The sequence below is a fragment of the Lathyrus oleraceus genome, chromosome 1 (genome assembly GCF_024323335.1).
Source record: "Lathyrus oleraceus cultivar Zhongwan6 chromosome 1, CAAS_Psat_ZW6_1.0, whole genome shotgun sequence".
NCBI lineage: Eukaryota > Viridiplantae > Streptophyta > Magnoliopsida > Fabales > Fabaceae > Lathyrus > Lathyrus oleraceus.
Window position 1 is genome coordinate 403,417,868 of NC_066579.1, and position 14,438 is coordinate 403,432,305.

Sequence of the window (14,438 nt, forward strand, 5' to 3'; positions counted from 1 at the left end):
TGGTGGGGATAGAAGGGTTGGAAGAATTAAAAAAACTCTAGAGAAATATTTGAAAATTTTGTCATTGACAATCTATCGAATAATGATTGGCGAAAATTAATAGTTAAGTTCTTAGAAAATCCTGCAGGAACGACAAATCGAGAAATAAAATACAAGGCATTAAGTTATGTGATTATTGGAAATGAGTTGTTTAAAAAGATGCTTTAGGGAATCTTGTTGAAATGCCTTAGTAAGAGTGAATATTATCTAACAATTTTATATGCCTATAGTGGATCATGTGACACTCATCAAGTAGGCCACAAAATGAAATGGCTTATATTTCGACATGGTGTGTGTTGGCCGATCGTTTTGAAAGATTGTATTTAATTTGTTAAAGGTTTTCAGGAATGTCAGAAACATGCAGGTATCCAACATGTTCCTGCAAGTGAATTTCATTCGATTATCAAGTCTTGGCCATTTAGAGGCTGATAATTAGACTTAATTGGTGAAATTCGACTTGCATCTGAAAGTTGTAAATGCGCCTAAGAGGGGGGGGGGGGGTGAATTAGGTGGTTAAAAATTCTTCGAACTTGTTTCCGGTTTTTGGTTATTTTACGTTTAAGTGCGGAAAGATAAATTGCGGAAAGTAAAAAGATACCAGAAATTATAGTGGTTCCCTTCACAATCCGAAGGTACATCCACTCCCCTTTCGACTCGAAAGAGATTTCACTATAGTTAGAATTATGGTACAGCCTACTCACACCAATGGTGATGCTTACTATCTAACCTATAGGTAAACAAGTGTATGAAGAACAATCCTCTTCAACACAAACCCTTGTGTCCAACAATCCTGGATCACAAGTCAAAAAAGAAATAAGTCTTTTTGATGATTTTAACAAAGTGTAGTATTATCAATCTTCTCTTGATTGATCTTCTCCTTAGATAAATAATTCACTCAATGAATAATATACAAGTGTTCAAAAAATGGAATGAGATGAAAATTTGGTTATGAAAACTTTTATAAAATATTGAAGGAAATATGAAAGAGTGATTATCTTAAGTTTGTATGAAAATTCTTGGAGGTGAAAATTCATTTTGAAAATTCAAGAATTTATATTGCCAAAACACCTTTTCAAAGAGGTATAAATTTCTCATAAAAAGTGATGAAAAGGTACAAGTTTCTGGAAATAATTTTTCACTGAAACGAACAGTGTTAACCGGTTAACCAAATGGGTTAACCGGTTAACGCATATAACGTTAACAGAGGATTTCAAAAAACTGGGCCGTTAACCGGTTAACCCATATGGTTAATCGGTTAACACTGTTGAAATGCAGAAAAATACTTTAAAAAAAATGTGTATATCATTTCAACATGTTAACAAATGGTTATGTTAAAAATGCAAATGCAGACCATGATTGTTGAACACTTGTATACTAATCTAAGAATGAATTAGATATACCTTAGAAGTGAATCAACAATCTTGCAAACGGTTGACTTGAAAACGAAGCTTGATCAAAATGTTTCTCATGCATATGTCTTGATAACTTTGATGCTTGAATTATCTTTGAAGCTCTTCTCTTTTTGCATTGATACATGTTGTCTTCATCAAAAAACTTTTTGGATTGAAGCTTGCTTCTACAATCTCCCCCTTTTTGATGATGACAACCAACTTTGAGATAGATGCTTGAAAGTGAAGTTTCTCTAATTTGATTCTCCCCCTAAGTTTAAGAACTCCCCCTAAATGAGAGGCATACAAAATTCTGCATAGAGAAACCATTAGAGAAACAAGTCTTCTCCCCCTTTGGCATTAGCAAAAAGGAAGAAACTTATGAAAAAGAAAAATAGACAAGCATACACACAATATGTGATCATTAGATAAGCATTCAAGCACATAATGACGACAGAATTAAAATAAGTGTACGGTAAACATAATCAGCATAAGCATAATCTATAATGAAAAACAGAACAACACATAACAACAACATAGATAAAACATAATGCTTTAATCTTCTTCCGAACAGTCCTCATTCTCCTCGCCTTCCGCTTCACTACCGGCTTCACCTTCATCATCTTCCATGGGAAGGTTGCGAGAACTTAACACAAGGTTTCGAAGGCTTTTGATAGCGCGGGTGGTTTCACGGTGTTGGCTCATTATGGTGGTATATAGGAACTCGTTTGTAATGCCACCCTCCGGAATAGGAAAGTTTGAAGAAGAAGACCCATCATCATACTTGTAAGATCCGTCATTGCATTGAATAATCCCGGTATTCTTCATAATAGTAACGCCGTTGATCTCATTGGTGGTAGGGGTCATAGCCAGGAACGGTTCTCTCCCGATTTCCATGTCTGTTAATTCCAAAATCCTTGAGATAAGACGACCATAAGGCAGCCTTGTTTTGAGAGATAGTTGCTGTTTGAGATGATACATCATAGTAGGTAGCCAATTAATTCTGATTTTGTTCTTCACAGCAAATAGAACCTGCATCTCAAAATCATTGATTTGTGAAAGGTTTGAATCCTTTGGCAGCAAGACATGGCAAATAACATAATGCAGCATTCGATCATCAACAAACAGGTTCTTAGCATAACAAAGTATGCGAGAAGTGCGCTGTCCCGACACAACAGCATCCCTAGAAAATCTACAGATTGAGTAGTAATATTCCATTTTATCATATGGAGCCCATTTTCCATCAACATGATTAACACCTTTCCGAAGAAAAAATCCTGAATAGGGAATCCTAAGAGACGCAGCCAGCGACCTTAGGTCTGTTACAATTTCACAATCTCTCACAGTGGCAGACAGCATATGTTGATCATCATCATTCAGATTCAAGGTGAAATGGTTCAGAAAAGATTTTACCAAATCAGTATAAATTTTGCCATTATCAGTTATAAACTCATGCAACCCTTGACATCTCAACAGCTCAGGGAAAGTGAAAGTAATAGGGGTGAAGGATTTGAGATTCACATACTTACCCTTGAGCAGATGTCTAACCCTGACTTTGAAATCCATTCTTCTCTTCTTTGCTGTTTCCATTTTCACTTCTTCCTCTTCACTGCTAGATGCTGACACAGGAGCCTTTTCTCTTCTTGGAGGAGCCATGGAGGAAAATGGAGATGCTAGGGTTTTGAGAGGATTTTCGGGATTTTGAGAGTTAATAAGAGAGTATGGTTGAGTGGGGTTTAATGGGTTTTAATATCACTCAAGAAGGTTGAAAGATGAATGAAAAGAGATGAAGGGTTTATGGTGAGTAATGAGGGAGGAGAGAGTTATGAGGTGTAGGTGAAGAGTAAAGTACATGCACCAACCATAAACACACATACCACGATTAAAAAAATTAAAATTTAATTTAAAAAACTGTATTTTTAAAGCTAACGCAGAGTTGCTGTTTTGGAGGCGTTAACCGGTTAACCTATACCGTTAACCGGTTAACGGACTGAAATTTTCAAAAAATAAATGAAAAACAGCAGCTCCGTTTTGAAGAAATGGGAAAAGATTTTTACAAGAAATTTTCACAAAGTATTAGCACTTATCAATACGCAACTTTTGATTTAAAAATATTTTAAAACCGATAATTTTCGGACATGCGAAAGTGAGAAAAACTAAAAACGGCGAAAAAGAAGTACTACCATTGCATAACATAAAAATTGAAAATAAACAAATTTTTAGCAACTATACCACATGACAAGTAATTTTAAGACAAGGTTAGATGTCACCTTCATTGAGAATACCAAGTTCTCGCCGAATCTTGAAGAATTGCTCTTTAGCCAATGGTTTTGTGAATATGTCGGCGAGTTGGTTATGTGTATCCACGAACGTAACATCTTTTGAGAAATTGATCCGGAACCCTTTGTCACACAATTGACTTATGCTAAGGGTTGTGCTTTAGGCCTTCAACATAAAGGACATCTTCGATGATGGTAAAAGGAGGTGCTCCAATGGTTCCTACTCCAAGGATCTTTCCTTTAGTGTCATCACCGTAAGTAACATATCCCTTGGCCTTTAAAGATAGATGTGAAAATTTGTCGATATCGCCCGTCATATGCTTTGAACAACCGCTATCAAGATACCATTGATTCGAGGTTGTCTTCAAGCATACCTATAAAACAAAATCAAGTTTTGTTGGGTACCCAAATTGCTTTGGGTCCTTGGTAGTTAGTACCCTTTTTAACCAACACATAATGCCCTTTTGGAACGCTAAAGTTTCGCACATAACAAGCATTAGGTGTGTGCCCTTTGATTCCACAATAAAAGCAAGTAGGTTGAAAATCACTTCTATATCTAGGAACATAATTCTTCTTCTTAGCAATCATTTTCTTTTTATGACTTTGATGCATATTTTTAGAATTGTTTACTTTCTCTTTAGCAACTTGTTCACTTGCTTTAACAAAAATGGTCTTATTTGTGCTTGGTTTAGAAAACTTAGAATATCCTAATCCACTTTTATCATTAGAATACCTTTGGTGCTTAAGAATTTCTTCCAACCCAATTTGACCTTTTTCATATCTTTCTAAAACTCTTTTAAGTTGAACAATTTGAAAAGATAAAGATTCACAATTCTTACATGCAAGACTTTGTTTTTCATCCATCAACTTTTGTTTTCCACTTTCAATATATTTTTCCAAAGCAATATTTTTTTCTTCTAAGGATGAAATTTGTTTCTTTTGGAATGAAATACTTTTATACAATGTCTTGCATTCTTTTAAGAGTTCATTTATAACATCTTGTGCGTCATTGTCATAAACTGAAAAATTGCTACTAACCTCATTGATTTCTTCATCGGAGTGATGTGAAGCCATAAGAGCCATGTTCGCACATTCATCGCTTTCCGATTCCGAAGATGAACTGATCTCATTATCGTCCCAAGCGACGTAAGCCTTTTTGTTTTTGAATTCCTTCTTGCCTTTGAATCCTCCTTTCTTTGCAAGTTTTGGGCAATCCGGCTTTATGTGACCTTGTTGTCCACATTCATAACAAGTGACGTCTTGCATTGATGTGGATGCTTCCTTTTTCTAGAAATGTTTATTCTTTTTAGGATAAGAGGAATTTTTATTTTTATTAAAAAACTTACCAAGCTTCTTCACAAGATGCATAAAGTTCTCATCTTCGGACGTCTCATCGTCTTTGTCATTTCTTGAATCAACTTTCAAGGCAATTCCCTTGGACTTCTTTTCTTGACTTTCGTGCTTCTCGAGCCTTCCAAGTTCCAATTCGTGTTCTTGGAGTTTTCCAAATAGAGACGCAGATGTCATCGTTGAGAGGCTCTTCTTTTCCGAAATAGCGGTCACTTTCGGTTGCCATTCTCTTGTCAAAGATCTTAGGACTTTCAGGTTGAGATTATCATTGGTGAAGGTTTTACCAAGAGCAATCAAGTGATTTGTTAGATGGACGAATCTCTTTTGTAAGGCAACTATAGATTCACCGGGCTGCATGCGGAACATCTCATATTCTTGACTTAGAGTGTTTAGCCTCGATCTCTTCACTTCGGTGGTTCCTTCATGTGTTTCAACCAAGGTGTCCCAAATCTCCTTTGCCGATTTACATTGAGATATACGGAAGAACTCGTCCATACTAAGAGTGCTTTGGAGTATGTTGATTGCCTTCTTCTCATTCAGAATCTTTTTCCTATCATCTTCGTCATAAGTGTTTTTCAATTTTGGGGTACCAACTCCATTCACCACATTCACCGGTTTGTGTGGACCTTCTTCAACTGCTTCCCATATACCTTCCCCTTGGGCGTCAAGATGTGCCTTCATTCTGATTTTCCAGAAATCGAAATATTCTCCGAAGAAGAGTGGGGGCTTGTTGCTACTTCCACCGTCTTTGAAAACCGGGTTTATGCTTGCGAAAGCCATGCTGGATCTCTAGGAACAAGTTACCTATAACTTGCTCTGATACCAATTGTTAATTCCTTAGGATTGGCATTAATTTTAGAAAACAAATAATGTAATCATCTCTGTTGTTTTAATATGTTGGGTTGAAGAAATTCAACATCTGGACCAACATGTCATGTACGATGTCACGACATCAGGTCTGTGACATCGCACATGTGTAGAAAACTGAATTAATTAATTCAGTATATATTCTGGGATCAGCAAGGATATCTGGTGAATATCCTAACTCCCATGTGGAGGTCTTGAAGACTCAATCAGAAGATATATAGGCTCAAAATATGGAGATATATATGGAGAGATTCTAGGATTGAAGACCTTGTTTGTAGCAGAATTTTTCTGCTGAAGTTGTAACAGCAAAGAACAAGTCTGCTGCGATTTCTGAAGGCCCAAATCCAGTTGGGTGATTAGGTTATAAATAGCTGATTGTAACCTAGTTTTTGTAAGCCTCTTAGAATGAATTTTTAGGGGTGTGTGTAAGGTAAACCTCCCAATCTGTGGGAAGGTTACCATGTGTTTCTCAGTGTTCAAAGCTGAGAGTATTTGTAACTCAAAGCCTGTAGGCAAGAGTGATTTTGTTCTTGAATGAAGCTGTGAAGCAAGTTCAAGGTGTGTTAACATTACATTGTATTTGTAGTGATAGGAATGGAAACTGGAGGTTTCTATCTAGGAGTTCCTAGGTATAGATTGCATTGGGTAGGGATTAAGTGAAGAGTTGTAAACGGGTGAGTTTAACTCTGAATTAATACTGCTAATAGTGGATCTTCTTCCTGGCTTGGTAGCCCCCAAATGTAGGTCATGTTGGACTGAACTGGGTTAACAATTTCCTGTGTTTGTTTTCCTTCTGCATGTGTTTATTACTGTCATAACTCAGCAGGTATTCCAGTCAGCTTATCAAGATGATAACTGACCTGGCATATAGCCTTCTGTTTGAATGTCAATCAGAATGTTGTAACATTCATCAGGGACAGTGCATACTGAATGATAAGCAGGTTAGCTTCAGTTCAGTATTTATTTAAGTCTGTTCTTTTCAAGGATAACATACCTGGCTGAAGGATCATTGTGAAACTGTCAAACTGGATGTTTTGACAGTTGATACTGAAGGCTGATACTGAAGTAGAGACTAGTTGGTCCTTTACAGTACACCAAACTTAGCACAGTACGTTTCCAGAAACATAACAGAATCATCATATGTTCTGGATGTCGAACTGAATGTTGTGACATTCATTCCCAACAGCAGGTGCTAAAGTGTAGGATGATTGGTTTTTTTGGTTCAGTGTTTTTCTCAGGCTATTCTTCAGGGATTCAACAGCTTAGAGAAAAACCAGGAAACCAACTACTAACCTACAATTAATGAACCTAACAAATAGCCCAATTGTTAGCAATCTAATAAAGGGAAATTAGATTAACGTGTTCAACCTTTAATTCAGGAAATACAAGTAAAAGAAAAACACACTAGAACAATGTAACAAATGATGTCCAAAATCAACAGTAAGACATCATGCTGATAACTGTGGAAAAAAACAACAGAAGTGAGTGCTAGGATTGATTTCTGTTGAGTCCTTCTTCCTGATGCACAGAACCAGGCGTTCATACATTCTAGGGTGACATAGAATGAGATGTCGTGACATCTGTGAACGTATGCATATTAGTACAGTGGTTAATAACTATCTTGCTGTATTAGTTACAATGTTAGATCAGATGTCATGACTTGGAGTAGAACATCTAAATTCTGACTTCACCAGAATTTCAATTGGTATCAGAGCAGGCATCCTGTTCTGCTTCTGGATGAGATCCATGGGTGATACTTTCTGGTATCTTGCAAGAAGTTATGTTGGAACCCGTGGAAGGTTCTGTAATTTCCCTGAATGGTCCCTTGAAGTAGGTGGATGGACTGTTCATGACAGGAATAATGTGTACCTGTATCTGGAGGTTGGAAATTGGCCTTTGGATGGGACATCTGTGCCAGTATTGAGTCACGTTCAAACTTGGTATGGACTTTGAGGCTGATCTGGTGAAAAGTGTGTTCTTAGGTTGAGTTGTATTATGATTTCCGCTGCATAATACCGGGCAAAACTCAAACTCTGATGTAGTTTCCCCTCATGTGGATGAAAGGCTGCTGTGTTCAAGATTTCATCATTACCTCTGAAGATGTCAAAGCTACTTGAGTCCCCTCAAGTCCACTCATCATGAGGTTCTCACGTCAGGATGGTAAGAATCACCTGATCACTGACTCTTTTACACTCTTGGGCAGTGTATATGAAGACCTTGAAGTCTTTCAAGGAAGGTGTGTTCCAAGGAGGTGGAACCAATGTTCTATGTGATGTTAGAACAGGTTGTTCAACAAGTATGCAGCTGCTGGTTGAAGAACAAATGTTTTTAGGTGTCAAACAAAGGGATACTCTTGTTTGGAACCTACTCCTGACCTGGAAGAGGAGACATCTGTGTGGGCTAAGTTGACAAAGGTAGGGTCAACTGTGTGTATGCTCAAGAAGGTCACATGTAGAGGTATGGTCTCTAGAAGTGGAGCTGGGTGAGATGTGACATTGAGCAATTTCCTACTGCTTGTCCTACTCCTGTAGATTGATCAGGGATGGATGGCTGTTCTCTGGAGTACTATGGAGTGTTGGAAGACAAGTCCTCTGGATGTTAGCAATCAACAATGGGGTAACCTGACTGCTACTTCATTTCAGAGGATTGGGACCATGAATCTTGTTATTCAAGCACCACGATCAGAAGTGGCAGTTCTTTCAAGGAGTGAGAATATGAAGATTCATAGGTTGGTTGATGTAGTATACTGCATATCTGCTATTGACTGGTGTTCCTCTAGTACCTATGGTCAGCTAAAGTCTGATTGGTGTGGTAGGAGTATGCGTAGGTATAACTCATAGAGTTAGTTACCACTGGTAGGGATGGAGTATGTCATGTTGAGACATGTATGTACAATGCATGGATATTGGTGTGAAGTTTCCATGATTGTTAATTTGAGGGGGAGTTTTGGTTAACCTCCTCACATTTGGTCAGCCTAGGGTCTGGTTGGATGTTGACCTGTGTCACATGGGCTCTGGTGGTTGTGTGACACATTTGCAAGGAAGAATTCATCTCTCTCATTCCTAAGGGTGAATTTAATCTGGGAAGACTTTCAAAATTGTCTAGGTGCTTGCAAGCAGAAGATGTTGACACAAGAAGAGTACTTTCAAAGTATTCTTATGGTGGAAGTATCTGAAAGGATAATCGGGAAAGGATTTAAGATCAATGTCTACTTGTGCCAAGTACAAGTGTTTAATTGATTATCCTTGGAGTTCAAGATAACTGATGTTCTTAAAGATGTTGGAACATCACTTCTTCAAGACCCTGTGCAGAATCACAGGAAGGATAGTACATTGGCTTATGATCTATCTCTTTGGTGGCAGCAAAAGCATATTGTCATACCCCGATTTTGACCCTGATTTTTTTATTTGGCACTTGGCCTAAAATTCACTCGCATACATTCATTCCCAAATCCATTTTTTTTGATAGACATTGTCTAGCTTCTTGATCATGGTGTATGTTGATTATAAATGGATTTCAATCATTTGTTTTTTATTTTTCCAATTTGGTTGTAATTTCAAATTAAACTTAATTCCAAATTTCAATTTAATTTTTATTGTTATTTTTACTCTAATTGATTTTAACAAATGTTAGAATTGATATCGAAGTAATTTTAACAAATTATGAATTAATTTGATTTTAATTTGGTTTTTACTGATTTGTTATTATTATTTAAATTGATATTTAATTTGGTTTTGGATTATTTAAAAAAATCCATTCTTTTTATAACCAAGCATATTTCCCCAAGCCATGCATTGGACTTAATTAGAGGGAAAAATGTGTTGTTGTTGGTGGACTCATCCTTAGAGGGGCAATATGCAAATGATGATGCTACAAAGTTAGTTGAGCTTGCGTCAAAAATGTCTTCAGTTTGAGGCCAGAGAAAGACCTGATACTAAGTTTCTTCTCACTGCCGTTACACCTCTTCAAAAGTAGAAAGAAGTGGCATCTCATGTGTTAAGGGGCCTTACTAAAACAGCGGCAGTGCTACCGCTACCAACTATGCTTTCTCCTCTTGGAAAGGTTTGTGCTAGGATGGATCTTACTGCTATTCATGATATATTGTAAAAAAAAAGGGGGTTATAACAATGAAGAAGGTGCCGAAAACGAGTTTTCATTTCAAGAATGGACACAGCAAGTGCAAAACATCTTAAACACAAAAAAGTTCGGCGATATTGCATTTAGAGACAAGGATTTCAAGAATACAATTGAGTATTATTCCAAGTCGGTGGTTATGATGTCTGTTCCCTCCGCAACCGTCTTTGCAAGGAGAGCCTTCTCCTACTTGATGAGCGAACAGGCGGAACTTGCATTAAGAGACGCAATGCAGGTGCAGGTATGCATACCTGATTGGCCAACTTCATTCTACCTACAAGCTTTTGCTCTCTCAAAGCTGAGAATGGAAACCGACGCACAGGACATGCTTAACGACTTTGCAGATTCCCGTTCGACATCCATTGCATAATTCTGCAAATTAAAAAACAGCAATATTAACAGCTTGCTTTTTGCTTTTGAATAAGAAAGACACTGGTAATTGATGCTTCAGGTACTGTTACATGTGATAAAACAACAAAAATCATCAAAGTCCTGTTTACGGTTACATATCATCCAATTCATATTGATGGCTAACATTGAATGAAAGCTACTACCTGGAATGATAATAGAAGACACGAATGCTTTGTTTTAGAAGAAACATGCGATAATGTCAATGCCATGGTGATGATGATTGATGGTTCAATTAAAATTGCGAGAAAAGGGAGAGGATGACATAAGCACCTGTGCAGTAATGACGCCTTCTTCTGCTTCTTTAAGCCGTACAAGAGGCTCACCTGCAGCTTTCACTACTTCAGAAAATTTCTGGATGGTTGCTTTTAGTTCTCCTTCAAAGGCTGTTGGATGTTTACAGTAAGTTTTAAGCATCCAATATAGTAATCATAGAAGAGAAACCTTAAAAATAACTTGCTCTTACCTCATGTTCATTCATGAATTCGTCGTCACAACAGAAGATGATAAGACAGCCGCTGGATGACTGCTTTGCTTACAGAATTTGGAAATGGCAGCAAGGATGTTCTTGAAAACATTGGTCATGTCTACCGTGAAATTTTGTGGCAAATCTCTCTACTTGAAAATACAAAGCGTGAGATAGAGGATGATGTTGCTAGTTCTTTAACTGATTCACAACCGGCTGAAGCTGATGCAAACGAAACTGAAGATCAAAGGTTCAATTATTTCAGGCAGATTCTTGATCCATTATTCAGACGGAGGACATCAGGCTGGGGAATAGAATCACAGTTTTTTGATCTTATTAACCTCTATCGAGATTTGGGCCGTGCCACTGGTTCTTCACACCAAACGAATTCTATTGGTTCTTCAAACAGGCGGTTGGGTTCCAGTAATCAGTTGAATCAGTCGGGGTCTGTGGATGTTTCTGAGGCTAATAATAAGGAGTGTGACAAGCAGAGGATGCCTTATGCTTCTTATTGTGACATGGTCAGATCACTTTCATTTCACATAACCCGTCTGTCCCAAGAGTTGGAAAAAATAATGCTGCAACCTTCTCGCCGACGTGATGATATTGTGAGCGTAAGCCCTGCTTCAAAACCAGTGGCTTCTACTTTTGCATGCATTATTTTAGATCACAGGAATTTTGGTGGCCCTGCAAAATTAAACCAAACCATAATGGTCATCATCAAAACAATCACCAAGAAACCAATCAGCCTATCAAGAGGAATACCTGTGCCAGAGTCACAAGGGAGCAGTGGTCTTGAGCTTTATAAGAAAAATTTGGCTAGGAATGATGCTGGTGAATCTCCTGTCAATTTTGATTTCTTTGGAGGACAACAGCAATTAAGTGGCCGCCAAAACGGAATGCTTCAGCCTTTACCTAGACAGCATTCAGGAATAAATGAAATGCATCTATTACAGCAGCAAGCGTTACTTAACCAGACGCAAGAACTTCAGGGGCAGCAACAATTTCATCAACTAGAAGCAAACCAACTTCATCAGATGAATATAATGAAAGGTCGTTCCTATCATGTTCAGACAAAACACCAGAAGATTGTTGCATAATCTCAACAGCAGCATCAGCAGTTCAATTCCCTGCAGTAAAAAAGAGAAAGGATTAATTTACCAAGCAGTAAAATTCCGAAATTTCCCAATTTGGGATTTGAGACAAAGCGAAGAAGAAAGCTAAAGTGTAGATTACCTTTCCGGAAGATAGCATCGAAATAGGCACTCCAACTCTGAGCACCACAAAAGCGCTTCTGGAGTTTTTCTCCATTGGAACCTTTGGAGATCCTTTGTAACCCTAAAGCTGTGAGTATAAAAAGAAAGGAGTGAGAACAGAGGGAGGGTTGAAAAACGAAAACCCTAGATAGAAGAGCGGCGACCACCAGGAAACCCTAATCAGAAAGAAAAAATTAGAGAGGGAGGCGGCCAAAATACCACAAGAACCCTAATCCTAAAGTTAAGGCAGAATCAAAAAGCGAAACCAAATTTTTGGAAGAGGCAAAGGGAGAAGATTCAACCCTTACCCGAGTTGTCGCCACCGCCGAAGGTGAGCCCTTTCCGTTTTAGCCATGGATTCTTGCATCATTTCAGGAGATTGAGTGAGATGTGAGCGATTGGGGATGGATTATTTGCGCTTGAGGTAGAGAGTGGCGCGATTGTGAGTAAGCGAGTTTGAAAGAGGTGGAGAGTGGCGTTAAGGTTGAGAGAGAATGAGTTTGAACGGTGAGATTGAGAGAGAGTGATACCGAGGCGGAGAGATTGAGAGAGGAAGAGTTCTGGGAATTGTTTCATTTTCTTTTCTTTTTTCCATTTATTTACTTTAAGCGTGGTTTAAACTTTTTTAATTCCATTTTTAAGTGACCGTTGGCTTTCCTAGTAGATATTTAATATTGGCTATTAAAGTTGATTCTTTTTTACCATTTCCAACTTATTCCCCTTCGGAAATCCAACAGACAAGTGGTTGAAATTAATTAGGTTATTCTACTTTTTTTTTTTTTTTATTTAGTTTTTATTATTTTTTATTTTAACCCTTTTAATTTATTTTAGTTTATATATTTAAGTTAGCATTAAGATATCAATTAGTTGTTAAGTGGTTTGGTGGAGAGGAGTGGTGTTTAGATCTTTAGTGTAGTGGGTTCGATACTCTTAGGTGTAGTTTTTCGTTCTTTTAGCATTTCCTTTTTATGCTTTATTCTTCATATTTCTTTTTTCTATTTATTGTTTAATAATATGATTTGTTTTTTTTCTTTTAATTGCATCATGCATGCAAAACCATTTGAAAATTATAAAAAATCATACTTTTCTCGATTTAATATCGAGCCCCCTTTTTCACACCCTTGTAAGTCGATTGCTTTTTAAGCATCGCCGCCAACCTCACATAGCTTACTCTTGGGCTTTCTTACAATGAGCCGGTTCTCTTGCACTTACACTCATGCATTATTTGTTTGTGCCCGATTTTATTTATTTCATGATTTTTTTTATCGCCATTTGACAAATGTATCCCACTCCCCCAATGTGTAATATTTTTGTACTTTTTATTTCTTTATTTGTTTGGTTGTTTAATTAGCTACTAACACAAGAATAAAATCAACAAATTTCAAAAATACAAAAAATAAAGACTCGATCCAATGTCGAGCGTTTTCTCAATAAACAAATCAACTCATTTCTCCATCCCATTCCATCCCATCTTTTTCAAACTCTCATCAAACGCTTGATTCAACGTCAAGCCATTTTTTCATAATAAAAACTCAAAAATATTAATTCATATTCAAGACCTTTTCAATAAAGATGGAAATGGAACGTGGTGTATACCGCGCACTCCTGAGGTTAAGATTCGAGACGTATGCCTCGCCAATCTTAACTCTCGCCATCATCCAAATTTATCCACTTTGTTCTCTCGAACACTCATTCAATCTTTCTCAAACGCCCAATCAATACTTGATCTAGGTCAAGTCATTTTCACAATAAAAACCAAAGTAACTAATTCTTACTTAAACACTTTTTCAAAGGTGGAAATGGAACATGGTGTATACCATGCACTCCTGAGGTTAAGATTCGAGACGTATGCCTCGCCAATCTTAACTCTCGCCATCATCTAAAATCGTCAATGTGGTTTCGTCAAACCTTTTTCTCAATCAAATCTAAGATACTTAAATCTTATTTAAGACTCTTTCAATAAAAGTGGAAATGGAACATGGTGTATACCATGCACTCCTGAGGTTAAGATTCGAGACGTATGCCTCGCCAATCTCAACTCTCGCCATCGTCTAAAAATTGTTAATGCGGTTTCGTCAAACCCTTTCTCAATCAAATTCTCAAAACACCTAATTCTTACTTAAACACTTCTTCAATAAAGGTGGAAATGGAACATGGTGTATACCATGCACTCCTGAGGCTAGGATTCGAGATGTATATCTCGCTCATCCAAGTTCTCGCCATCACTCAAAATACATCCAACCAATCAAAC

The 14,438-nt window shown here is 37.4% G+C and overlaps 1 pseudogene; it reads left to right on the top strand.

Moving 5' to 3' along the window:
• Positions 1-8,469: 8,469 nt before the first annotated feature.
• LOC127111425 (serine/threonine-protein kinase BSK2-like) lies at positions 8,470-10,427 on the top strand (annotated as a pseudogene).
• The last annotated feature ends 4,011 nt before the right edge of the window (positions 10,428-14,438 follow it).